The sequence below is a fragment of the Bidens hawaiensis genome, unplaced genomic scaffold (assembly GCF_021521415.1).
Source record: "Bidens hawaiensis isolate Kalapana, Puna unplaced genomic scaffold, B.hawaiensis_p1.1 tig00014471_1, whole genome shotgun sequence".
Lineage (NCBI taxonomy): Eukaryota > Viridiplantae > Streptophyta > Magnoliopsida > Asterales > Asteraceae > Bidens > Bidens hawaiensis.
The window spans coordinates 535,322-548,289 of record NW_027492261.1 but is presented as its reverse complement, the minus strand read 5'-3'; the positions used below and the strand labels follow the sequence as shown (position 1 = coordinate 548,289).

Here is a 12,968-nt window from a genome sequence, read left to right as displayed (position 1 = left end):
AACCTGTTTTATTTTGAAAGAATTAAAGAACTCCAAGTCATCAAATTATTTCTTTTTTGTATTCGAATCCCAAAAAAAATTCTCTTCTCAAGATTCTATAGCATCATAAGTTATTTGAGAGAAAAAAGAAAAATAATAAAGAGACAAACACTCGAGCACATGCATTACAAGAGTGAGTCTATCTCCAAAATAGAGGTTTTGTGCTTTCACATGATCAACTTACATCAAAATTTGTCCTAAACCGAACTCAATGACTTACAGAACTTCGTATTTGCTCCAATTGGAACCCCAAAGACATGTGAACGGAAAGTTAGCATGCTCACATTTAAGAATGCTCGCAAGTCTACCAACACAAGGATATGCATAGTTTGTTACAGGTATAAGTATGAATTTTTTTCACGACCAAATTTATGAGTTTAGCTTACACTAAGAGGAGGGTTTAGGTTGGTTAAAGGCCAAATTGATGAACAAAATTTGCAAATCTGACATGGTTTGTGTCAATCTGACAAGGTCACTAATTAAGCAGTTTATTTCATAATTTTTGCAAAAAAAAAATTTAAGCTATAATAAATCAAACCGGTTATGTTGAAATTAAAATGAAAAGAGAAGGTTTTATACTTTTGACATCATTCACATATTTTTTTTTTCCTTTTTTTATGTAAGTTGTTAGTTTTAGAAAATCAACAAGCAAGCATGACACAAACATGAATTAGTCTGTCGTGTTAAGTTGATGTATGAGACGTTTTCAAGGCTCCTTTAGAAATTTTTAGGTTCATGTCAAATTTGATTCATCAAACACGAATTAGTGTATCGTATTAAGTTGACGTGTGAGACGTTTTTAAGGTTCCCTTACAAGTTTTTAGGTTCGTGTCAAATTTGATTTATCAGTCACGAACATCTCTCAACTGAAAACAAACTTTAATTAAATGCTTTCTATTTTGTATATTAATTTTAAAACATTTATAGAAATTCCTTCATTCATTGTGGATGCCTCTTTCTGACATTTGAGATCTCATCTCCTTAGTTGACGGGTCAAGTGGAGGACAGCCACGGCTTGCTTGTTTTCGGGATTCGAAACCCCGATTTGTATTTTCATTTTATTGTTTATTCTAATCTAATTTATTAATTTGCTTTTATTAGATTATAACAATATATTTTTAGCATTATAACCTATGGAGTTCATCCCTTGAATCACGATATGAAAATTAAGTGATTAAAAAATCACCACCACAATATACTCCTTCCATTATTTCTGTAACGTGTTATCTAAGATCCATGTTTTCATCATCTCATGTTTTATGAATTTTGTGAACTGATAACTATTCCCTCAAATAAAAGATTTAAATTAAATGCCCAATCATATTCCAAATAAAATTTAGGTAAAAATTCATGCAATGTCCATGCGCAAATGCTTGATTAATATGACAAAAAGTTAGAAAAGAAATGAAATAAGTAGTTAAAATAAGTATTAGGTGCCAGTAAATAAAAAGTCTCATAGAACATCTTTATTATGTCGATTTTTGATTTTTCAGGTTATTTGAATTTAAAATCTAGAGAAAAAAACAAAAATTCAAATTCAGTTCATATCTGAATCGATTCGAATAAACATATTCAAATTTGGGTTTATTCAAATAAACGCAATTAACACAAATATCATAAAAAGAAATTGAAATAAAATATATAAAAACATATTATTCAAAATCAGGTTAATTCAACCGTTACAACGCAAGATTTGAAAAACGAAATCGAAATTCCGTTCAAACAATAACGGCCCGATTCAGATAACCCAAATTCAAATACGTTATTCGAATCTAATTCGATTTCAGTTCTTTCGTTTTCCAGTTTTTCAGTTCGACTCAAACAATAAACCCCAACACCTAACTTAAACACCAATTTAATTACTCCAATTAATGTTATAAATAAATGAAGAGAAGAGATTACCCCTTTATATATTTAATAATAATTAATTCAAGTACTTTGGCATCTTCTTCATTGTGTCATTACCCTATCACCCCACCGTTCCATTACCATTACCATTACCATTACATATACACTGCAACTAACTTTATGTACACCCACTCACGGTATACCTGTGACCACTCTCCCTCTTAAATAAATTCACTCCAAACATCCTCTTGTTACACCAATGGCTTTCTCTTCTTCTTCTAACACCCTCTTTGTCTCCTCTCTTTTATTATTATTATTATTGTCTATGTTTGCTGTCTTCAGTTATGCTAAGGTCAGTAGTCATATAATAGAATATAATGTTATGGGTTTGATTTGTTTGTTGTTAATGGTGTTTGGTTTGTGAAGGTGTATGTTGTGTATATGGGTAGCACTGATAGTGAAGACCCGACTGAGATTGTGAACCGGAATCATCGAATTCTTTCTGAAGTTCATGAAAGGTTTAAAAATTGTTAAATTCCTTAAAGTTTATAGCTTTTGCCATTCTTGTAAAAAAAACCGCCTATGCGTCGATTAATACCCGATTAAATGCCCGTCTGTATGACAGATTGGTCAAAATCGGTCTAAAAAATTACATGTAAAGTTTGTATATATATGTATATTTGAAAAATTACATATAAATTCCAATCCCATTAATCCCGATTAATCGCTGGTCAGTACCTCACTACTCGACTAGCGACTAACGATTTCTACAACACTGGTTTTAGCCGTTTTTAATTCGGTGCTTTTTGTTTATAGTGTTGAAGAAGCACAGGCTGCTCACTTGTATAGTTATAAACATGGGTTTAAGGGGTTTGCAGCTAAGTTAACTGAAGATCAAGCTCGTCATATTGCCAGTGAGGGTCTATATATACATGTGCATATTAATGTGTAAACAAATAGTTAATTATTTTGTGGTATTTGGTGAATTTGTGATTGCAGAGATGGACGGGGTGGTTTCGGTGTTCGAGAATACTAGGAGGCGACTTCACACGACACATTCGTGGGATTTTATTGGTTTGGCTGAGGAAACAACCATGGAAATCCCGGGGTTTTCGACCAAGAATCAAGTTAATGTTATTATTAGTTTCATTGATACAGGTATTGTTTCATTTCATTTGGATTTTGACTTCAGATTTGAAATAAACACCACTTTTCACACAGTATAAAGTTAATAAAAGGTAGACACTAACATATTATCTAGACACCAGTGACGTGTGACACGGGCCTTATTATCATGAGAAAATATGGCAGATCATGCGGCCTCGTGTGACTATTTTTCGTTACATCATACGGGTCTGCAAACGAGAGTTAATTTGACATCATACAGCCCGTAAGATGTGGCAGGCAAGCTGGTAGCATTATTCAGACAGCACTATTTTGTAATTAAGATTATATGACCCTACTAAAATCATAATCCATCACTTTATGAACCAAATGATTTGTTCTGATGCATTATTTTGTAATTAAGATTATGGGATTTATGATAAACATTAATGTTAACATAACTGAAGAGGTATGTACCCGCCTCAGCACCGAGCGAGGCGGGTCAACCCACAAGACATAGACAAGAGGCTTGAAATCAAGATATTATGAAGGCACAAAGCCAAAACCTATGCGCATGGCGCATATCACATGCTCATGCATCACATATGCTCACGCATCACATATACTCACGCGTATCACATGCTCACGCACCATATATGCTCACGCATATCACATCTGCGCGTGGTGCATCCGCGCGTGGCGCATATCACATGCTCACGCATATCACATCTGCGCGTGGCGCATCCGCGCGTGGCGCATCCGCGCGTGGCGTATATTACATATGCTTGTGCATATCACATCTGCGCATGAAACATCTGCGCGTGAGAATAAAGAGAAGACCTCGCGCATCCTCAGGATAAGCGCATATCACAAATGCACATAATCAACCTCGTCCTTATCCAAATCAGGATAAGGACAACCTTGATTGTGCACGTCAGACAACCTTCCAGAAGGTATCCTTTAAGGAATAAGAATATGCTGATGTTGACAGCTACCAATGAAAGGTGGACAACTCAGCAAAACCCATGTGCTACCACGTGATTGCACATGGGTCAGGTAAAATACCTGGGTCAGAGAATAATCAATGAAAAAGCACCAGGTGTCCTAAGGACACGTGGCGCAAAGCAATAGGAGGAGGCCAAAAAGGCCCTAATTGGGTCTGAGCCCAATAATTGGAAACCCTAGCACTATAAATACCACATCAACTCCACAAGGAGAGGTACGCCATATTACGCAATACTAAGCAATATTAAGCAATACAAGCTAGAAAATACATTCCAATTCCTTACTCTCAGATTATTATCTTCTCCTACAATCTCTTATTCTCACACCGGAGGGTTACCCCAAAGAGGACCCCTCTGTCCCTTTCTGAGGGGTAAGTTTACGGTGCTGTTCATTTTGTAGGTGGAAGAATCCAGATTCTAGAGAACCATCGGTGAAATAGCATAATCATACCCGAGGAAAGTTGATCGTCTACCAGTGAGTCGATACACATTTCTTCAATAACATAGGAATTTGGCCGGATTCCCCAAGTTTTCACGACACTGGAATGCCATCGGTGCCGGCTGGATGGAAAGTAATATGCCAAACAGGGGAGGTATTTAACACTTCAAATTGCAACAGGTTTTCTTAAATCATTTCCATATTTAATTAATAACAAAACAATTTCTCTTATTAATCGTCTCAATTATATCCCGACACGTTGATTTTCAAACGGGAAAGTTATAGGAGCAAGATATTATCACAGTGGCTACGAAGCTGAAGAGCATTATAATTAGACTTTGCAACCGATGATGATCCAAAAAAGAAAGTATCTTTTAGGTCACCGCGAGACAGCATCGGTCACGGAAGCCACACTGCATCCACCGCCGCGGGCCGCTACGTGCAGAACATGAGTTACAACGGGCTGGCAAGCGGTGGAGCCCGGGGCGGTGCACCAATGGCTAGGATTGCAGTGTACAAAACATGTTGGGATTCAGGTTGTTATGATGCAGATATATTAGCTGCATTTGATGATGCGGTCCGAGACGGTGTCCACATCATGTCGCTATCTCTCGGACCCGATGCTCCTCAGGGTGATTACTTCAGTGACGCCATTTCCATCGGCTCGTACCACGCGGTTAGCAATGGCATAACCGTTGTGTCTTTGGTTGGTAACGGAGGGACCAAAGGCTCGGCTACAAATCTGGCCCCTTGGCTTATTACAGTTGCAGCTAGTTCAACAGATAGAGAGTTTACTTCCAAAATTATTATGGGAAATGGCGTTAAAGTGAAGGTAATCTAATGTTATTTTATATTATTTTTAATTAAGAAAAATGTCACACTACAATTTTTTTGTTTTTTTTGGATTTAATAGGGAGAAAGCCTAAGTATGCATCAAATGATGGGCCCAGCAAGAATAATATCAGCTTCAATAGCAAATAGGGGTTATTTTACTCCATATCAATCCAGGTGATAAGGTACTTTTGTTTATTATGTGCAAATAAACACTTTTATTGTGAAAAGTTGTGTTAACTTTTTATTTTTTTGTGTGCGGTTATTGCTTAGAAGGCTCATTAAACTACACAAAGACTAGAGGTAAGGTGTTGTTATGCCGACACGCAGAGCGGTCAACCGAGTCAAAGCTGGCAAAAAGCGAGGTAGTCAAAGCAGCAGGCGGAGTCGGAATGATATTAATTGACGATACCGACAAGGATGTGGCGATTCCATTTGTGATCCCAGCTGCAATTGTTGGAAAAAGAATGGGAAACCGGATTCTATCCTATATTACTAGTAATGCACGGTTCGTGTGCGCTTTCTAGTTATACATATTTAATTAGTTATTTAATTATATTTAGTGTTGACATGGGTTTTTATTTTTTTTTTATAAATAGCAATGCGACATTAAGGATTTTCGCTTCGAATGCCAAATTAGGAGCACAACCCGCCCCTCGAGTAGCATCATTTTCTTCTAAAGGTCCTAACGCTTTGACCCCAGAAATTCTGAAGGTAAAAGATAACAACAAAGACCTTATTCTATTAATAATTATAAATTTACAACCCCTTTACTTATTATATACTTTGCAACAATTACAATTGTGTCCCTGTACTTATCAACTAATTTATCGTTTTTATAGCCTGATATTGCAGCTCCAGGATTGAATATCCTTGCAGCATGGTCACCTGCAGTTGGAAAAATGAATTTTAATGTTCTTTCCGGGACTTCAATGGCTTGCCCGCACGTGACCGGGATTGTAGCATTGATCAAAGCCGTTCATCCCACGTGGTCCCCGTCTGCAATCAAATCTGCAATCATGACAACTGGTAAATTGTAAATTAAATTTATTAGTTAGTATACATGAATTTGATGTAAATAATAATAATGCAGCTACGGTTTTTGACAAAAACGGGAAACCGATGAGAGTCGATCCAGATGGAAGAAGGGGGAACGGCCTTTGACTATGGGTCGGGATTTATTGACCCGACAACGGTTCTTGACCCGGGTCTTGTGTATGATGCAAACCCGACGGACTACAAATCGTTTCTTTGCTCGATCAGTTATACCGAGAAAATGCTTCACCCAATAACCCAAGACAACAGTACTTGTAACAACCAACCGTTTTCATTGCCTTCAGGTCTTAACTATCCTGCGATTCTGGTACCGAACCTAAAGTCAACTTTCTCGGTTTCTAGAACTCTGACTAATGTTAGAAAGCAGAGCCAGCGGATTACTTACAGAGCGGTGGTGACAACTCCACACGGGATTGAAGTCAGCGTGCACCCTAGAAGAATAGCGTTTGACCGGTATGGTCAAAAAGTCAACTTTACTGTTACGTTTAAGGGTTCTGTACCGACTCACGGTTATGTGTTCGGTTACTTGCAATGGAAACATAGGAGTTCGCGAGTTACTACGCCTTTAGTTGTTCGAGTTGCGGCTTCTAAGTTTGGTGGAGATGTATAATGAGGGGTCAAAGGAAAGATATACACATGTTTTTTTGTTTATCATGTTTTGTGCACTTATTTTGAACATGGTATATAATTATGAAGATTGAAAGAGCATTGTAAATTAGCATTAGTAGGAGTTTTTATCAAATAGAAAACTATTTTCTTGTTGCAAATTCAAGCAGAAATAAAAGTGTTATGGTGATAGCGGAGTGGGGCCTACCTCTAAAAAAGTTAACCTGTTGATGGGTCAACTTGCCACCAAAAATACTCGAACTTTGAAAAAAAAAATTTATAATTTATAAGACACATTTGACATAATATATTTCAACTTGTCATAGAGAATAGATTATCTGGCTTCCACTTAGTTTTTCTATTCATCCTCAGGATTTTAGTTTTTAAGTATAGGAATTAAGAAACAATATATAATGGGTCATGCTAATAAGACACCCACCTTCAAAATTCAGACACCCTTTATACGACTCGTATAGCTTATACGAGTCGTATGGAGTTTCGTACTCTGACATCACCAGCTTTTTGGAAAAGGTGTTTGACCAGATTCTTAAACGAATCGTATGACTTATACGAGACGATGCTGATACTTATACGAGTAGTATAGCCTATACTACTCGTATACTGCCCATACACCCTCTAGACGAATATACGAGTCGTTTTGGATCTTTATACACCTAGGGCCGTCTCCAAAAGCTGTAAAAAAAATTATTGGGCCCTGGGCGAAATTTTTTTTGGACCTTAAGTAAAATTGTGTTTTTGTTTGGTTTAAACAATTAATTTTTATATAAGCTTACTTGGTTATTATTTGCGTTGTGTAAAAAACTTTTTTTATAAAAATGAAGTTAAAAAATATCGGTTTGGCAAACCTATACATATATGTATAATACTTAATTTTTAATTTAATATATGTTACTATTTATACACATATGTACAATTAAGATAAATGATAATATACATATGTGTACATTACGCATATCAAGATTAAATAAAATATACATATGTGTATAATTAGGTTGTTTTTTTATGAAACCGTAATGAAAAATATATACTATTGGTTTTTTGTTTTTTTTTTTAAATTTTCTCGTATAACTCATATTACTCGTATAGGCCTCTGCTCGTATAGGCCTTCTCGTATTAACTGGTCAACGAATACTGACAAAAAGCTGACACCTATACGAGTAGTATGAGTTATACGACTCGTATTGGTGGACTAGGGTGTCCAAATAGCAAACTGGGTGTTTGAATAAAGAAAGCCTATATAATTCTTTTAAACCATGTTTCTGGTACCAACTTTTCACACACTAGTTTTCGGTGTGCGACTTATATTGGATTTACATGTTCCAACTTATAATAAAGGTCATCGCAACCACAACTGAAGACAATACAATAAAATCAAAACATTTACATTTTTACGTTTGTTTAAAAAGAAACATGCTCGATCTTCTAACGTAATTGGAGTTACTAATGAATGCTAAAACTTTCTAAGTTGACTCGTGAATCATCTAAAAAACTAAACGAAATCTGGTGTGTACAAGAGTTCAAGAGCTTCACCCGCATGCAAATTTGTCGAGAACTTCAGTTTCCTGTAATCTTCGTAAGTGATAGGGACGTACTTTTGGGGATGCTCATCGTCCACAACTTCTGGTAACGGTTCCACAGCCCCTTTTGGTCCTAAAAGGAACGATGCGATAGACACTCGTAACTTAGTTTCTTTGCATTGCACCCTATGTTTCACGTTGTAGAATCTTCCATTGCTCCATATCTTTAATATCATCAAATCAACAGTACCATTTATATATCACTACTTCATTATCAGCTTAAAACATGTATGTACATTAAAAAGTGGCCGGTTTAAAGACTTACTGTTGCCATGTCACCGATGTTAACAATAAGGGTCTCAGGCCGCGGGTCGACAGGAATAAACTCGCCAGACTTGTTCATGACTTCTAAACCACAAACGCCTTCATCGTCTTGGAGGATTGTGAGGAAAGCAGAGTCTGTGTGTGTTTGGATACCTGGGAGTCCAACACTTTCAGGGGTGAAGTTGTATTTGTTTAGCTTGAACATGCATGGCCAATTCTCTATTCCAGTATTTTCCGTTTTCACCCTTAAACCTTCAGCTAATTTCTTTACTATCACCACAAAAAGCTCATGTACTGCTTCAACGTATCTTATGATGGTATCTCTATTGATGGCAAATCAATGAAAATCCATAATATTAGTTACAACATAAGTAATTATATATTCCTCCAAATCTCCAATATTTCCTAAATATTAAAGGAAAAAAAAAATCTTTTAATTATATTTAACATACCTTTTTTTTTGTCCTAACTTAAAAAGAAACATAGATATTACATCAACATAGCAGGTAAGCGGGCAACAAGTTGCGCCGTCACCCATTTCTAAATTGCAAACCCTAGCCTGCTAAAGACACATGGCTATGCACAACCCGTTGGACCCTGGTTAGGAAAAGGATAACTTCCGGTGCCAAGGAGCCAAAGGTATCAAAAGCCAGAGGGACAAAAACATGTTGGTTCTCTTCGCAGGCTTTAGCATGTTTCTCCACCTTCTTCGTTTCAGCCCTTTTCATTGCTTGCCCAGCTACAAACCCATTATCCCTCAAACCAGCTAAAGGAGATACCCCTGTGAGGTCAACACAAGCGTGTTTTCTCCCGACCCAACCAAAGACGAGCAAATCTGCCGGTCGTAGAGTGGATCTCCCTTCCGTGGTAAGGAAGTTTACGGGGCTTCCTTTTTAGCTGATATCCCAGCTCGCCTTAAGATGTCCCAAAGAACGTCCCGCACCCAATCATGTCGGTATTTGAACCCAGGTATTTGAACCCAAGCGTGTTTTCTCCCGACCCAACCAAAGACGAGCAAATCTGCCGGTCGTAGAGTGGATCTCCCTTCCGTGGTATGGAAGTTTACGGGGCTTCCTTTTTAGCTGATATCCCAGCTCGCCTTAAGATGTCCCAAAGAACGTCCCGCACCCAATCATGTCGGTATTTGAACCCAGGTATTTGAACCCAAGCGTGTTTTCTCCCGACCCAACCAAAGACGAGCAAATCTGCCGGTCGTAGAGTGGATCTCCCTTCCGTGGTAAGGAAGTTTACGGGGCTTCCTTTTTAGCTGATATCCCAGCTCGCCTTAAGATGTCCCAAAGAACGTCCCGCACCCAATCATGTCGGTATTTGAACCCAGGCATCTCCTTGCAATGAACCACATGCTCTCCGAATTTATCCAGGCAAGCCTTACGTCAGATCGAACATGTTTCGCATTCTGGGTACATTGGGACCATCAGCCGGTACTTAAGAATGACCCTATACTCGACCGTAGACATGCTTTGACCCAAGCCATCAATCGGGATAACGGTCAGAAAATCTTGGGCATAAGGACCTTGTAAGCATTCAATAACCGCATTCTGTCCGGGGGACAATCCAAAAACTTCTCCCAGGCTCTGAGCGATTTTGCCAAAAAGGGCATTCGCCAAAGTTTTTTGAGGCTTTGGTGGGGCGGTGTCCTTATTAGAGAAACCGCCAATGTCAAAGTCTGGGAGAGCGTCATTTAGGCGTTCCAGGGCCTGCACGTAATTTGAGTCCAGATCGACAACTCCGCTATTCCTTAAGATGTGATTATGTAGCTTCCAAGACTGAGCCCTCGACGCTACAAAAGCGTAAACCCCAACATTATGAGCCGAAAGAAGGCCTAAACCCCCCAAGCGCATCGGTAAAGATGCAAATCGCCACTGAAGATCACCAAAGAACGGGCCTCCACATACAACAATGTCTTCGATGGCTTCTCGAAGCCCCTTATCAAAACAGGATACCGCATCATCCATCATATGGGGCTGGCATATTCGTAATCCAAAAAGCAACTTAGCAACCCCCATGCAAGACCTAAGCAGGAGGAGTTCGCTCTGGGGATCCCTAAGGCAAGGTAAGAGTTTCATAAGATCAACCGCACGAGATGCTCTCCGCCTCGCCAACTCCTTAATAAAAAAAGGATCTCGACTAACAGCCCCTCCAAGGAGCTTTACCCGTCTCTCTGGTCTACCAATCCCACTAGGGAGTTCGCCATACCTTTTTTTACTACATTTACCTATAAAATTTTCGATGACGGATAAATTATAACAAAAATTCAATATTAATCAGTAACGGATTACTTGATTATAGCTTTTGTTAGTCAGAGTACTTGACGCGAGAAGCTATCTTGTCTTTTGACCCTCTGCGTCGTCTCATTAAAGTATTTAAAGTTGAAAAAAAGAGTCAGGTTTGTAATTTTTTGGGTTTCCAGACATGCTATGCCACTATATCTCGATCACTAGTGAGTCTATTGAAGAGAAGTGACAGAGGAAGATGATGATGGGTGGTTGAAGATGACTATAAGGTCACGTTTTATATCCGTGATTCTTGTCACTCACTATCTCACCATATCTTTCATCATTCACCCACAAGACTAGCTTATGTTATAACCACAATTCTCTAGTTTTTAATTAACTATTATTAATATTAGTTATAAAATTAAAAGAAAAAACCTAACCAATAAAAATGGTGGCACCTCACCAATTGAGAATCATGTGCATGGCCGGGACCATTCTCACAATGAAAAGAGAATGATAAATGGGGATTTTTTTTATTTTTATTTTTTTGAAAAGAATTAGTTTGTAATCTGTTGCTCATTAGGGTCTAAGGACATTTTTCTTTAGGAATGACAAAGGCACTTGAATCCTCAGGAACAGTCTAGTAAATTATCAAGTATAATAAAAAGCTACATCGTTAATTATACAACGAGAAAAAAACAAAATGAAAATTTGGATTTTTCATTTGCATCTTTGCATGTGTTTTGTTTTGTTTAACCTTTTTTCTTTTCCTTTAAAAATTAATATAAGTATATAACGAACATTATTCAAGAAGACCGTGTTAATTAATCAATCCAACGGCCCGCGTTTCTCGGCATGTAATATCGAAAAACAGAAGTTGTTGGATTGTTCTTTGATGTCAACGTTCGTGATGGTGAAATCCAAAACAGAGAGATACCTTTGATGAGGTGTAGCATCCAGTTGAGAGCAAAAATCGTCTACAGCACTACGGGTATCCATGTTGTAAAAGCCGAATGATTCGTGCACTGGATTTGTGATCATCGGAGCTGCATATCCAATTCCTTGGATGGCATGGACATTCCTTCGCTTGATCTCCATTGGTAACTCAAAGAGTGATCTAACCACGGCCTTCATCTCGGACATCAATGCCACCGGAAGGATCTCGTGGTGGTTGAGAAGCCGAAAACAGCCCCACTCTTCACACGCGGCGGTGATCAATTTGGATGATTGGTTTAGGAAATCATGTAGATCGATCACTGGGATACTGGCCATATTGTGTTAGCTAAATTTTAGCAGGTTATAATATAATTTGTAATTTATAAGAGGGAGTCAAATGTGACCAATATTTATTTTAAAATTATATTTCAAAGCAACTTTTATTTCACTTGGAACTTGTTAGACCATGTGATATTATAAAGCATGGTCCTAAGAAGCATGAGAATTATAAAACACCATTATGTCTCCTTAATAAGGGACGAATCCAAAAGTATTTTTTACAGGAATCGGAATTTTTTAGGTCGACACTCAATATATAAAAGAAAATTTGTTTCGATTCGGCTGTTCGGATCGGATCAAATCGGTATATTCAGCGGTACATAATTATGAATTTGGGTCGTGAGAATGGTCCCGACCACGCACATGATTTCTTCATTTAAGGATGAGGTGTCACATTTTGTTGGTTTAGTTATATCTTTTAAGTTTTTAATACTAAAATTGTAATAAAAGAATGAAAATATAGTATAATATATGCTTGAGTGGATAAGATGATGAGATGGCGCTTAGGTAGAAAAAACATGAATATTGAAGAATAACTAGGTAATGTCCATCGCGTCGCGGCGACACAGCGACGTAAAATCGGTTAGTTTTGGTTAAGTTTGTTATGATACTGAGACTAAATCAATCAGATAAATCTTTAAACGTCCAAAATGGTAATGACAAATGT

The 12,968-nt window shown here is 37.7% G+C and overlaps 2 pseudogenes across 2 annotated transcripts; one reads left to right on the top strand and one right to left on the bottom strand.

Annotated features, from left to right (window-relative positions):
* The first annotated feature begins 1,962 nt into the window (after positions 1-1,962).
* Positions 1,963-7,032, top strand: LOC143546860 (subtilisin-like serine-protease S; annotated as a pseudogene). The gene is made up of 11 exons (XR_013137666.1): positions 1,963-2,239; positions 2,314-2,405; positions 2,704-2,801; positions 2,887-3,045; positions 4,503-4,613; positions 4,708-5,266; positions 5,348-5,441; positions 5,527-5,773; positions 5,865-5,979; positions 6,108-6,294; positions 6,359-7,032. The product of XR_013137666.1 is annotated as a subtilisin-like serine-protease S (transcript).
* Positions 7,033-8,437: 1,405 nt separating this feature from the next.
* Positions 8,438-12,383, bottom strand: LOC143546849 (2-oxoglutarate-dependent dioxygenase DAO pseudogene; annotated as a pseudogene). Its single transcript, XR_013137664.1, has 3 exons — positions 11,964-12,383; positions 8,791-9,112; positions 8,438-8,689 (listed from the first exon to the last, which is right to left on the bottom strand). The product of XR_013137664.1 is annotated as a 2-oxoglutarate-dependent dioxygenase DAO pseudogene (transcript).
* Between the last annotated feature and the right edge of the window lie 585 nt (positions 12,384-12,968).